This window comes from Suricata suricatta, chromosome 14, assembly GCF_006229205.1.
Source record: "Suricata suricatta isolate VVHF042 chromosome 14, meerkat_22Aug2017_6uvM2_HiC, whole genome shotgun sequence".
Lineage (NCBI taxonomy): Eukaryota > Metazoa > Chordata > Mammalia > Carnivora > Herpestidae > Suricata > Suricata suricatta.
In genome coordinates this window covers 1,656,727-1,657,448 of record NC_043713.1, presented here as the reverse complement: position 1 = coordinate 1,657,448, position 722 = coordinate 1,656,727, and positions in this window count along the sequence as shown.

Genomic DNA, 722 nt, shown 5'->3' with positions numbered 1-722 from the left:
ATGCATCCTTTCGGATGTGTGGTCCACGTCCTTCTCTGTCAAAATCCAAGTCTGCTTTCAAGTTTCCTCAAACAGAAGCTTGGAGTCTGAGACATGGATCAGAATCACCCAGAAGGTGTGGGGCTCCAAGGTCAGAGTCACCAGGAGGCCATGGGGCGGAAGGTCAGAATCACCCAGAGGCCCACCTGCCTTGAAGGTCAGTCGCCGTGGTCCATGGGGCTGGCAGGGCACCTGACTGAACTGGTGTGGGTGGCGGCCCGGCGGCCCAGCGCCCCAGCAGTTGGCAGGAGAGTGCAGGGGTGAGCGCCCCAGGCCCACCCAGGGCAGTAGGAGGGTGAGTGGCGCCCCCCTGCAGAGCTCCGTACCTCCTCTGACCACGGAGTCAGATTTCACGGCCACAGTTACATCTGCCCCTCTTCTCCGAGGTGTCACCCACTGCCCCCAGCTTCTGTTCTGCACACTTAGCGTACGTGCTTCCCGTCAGGTCATTTGGAAAACTGATAGAATTGCACCAAGATTTTCCTCAGGGAGGTGCCACCTCCTGCCTTTGCAAATATGGATATTGAGCCATTTATAAAGTATAAAGTAAGCTTGGAGTACAGCCTTCAGCATTATCTTGCTTATGATTTCGGCACTCAGGGTCCTCTCTGCTGATTGGAATTTCACATACAATACACACAAATGTCATGGGAGAATGGAATATTGGACTAGGGTTCCACCCG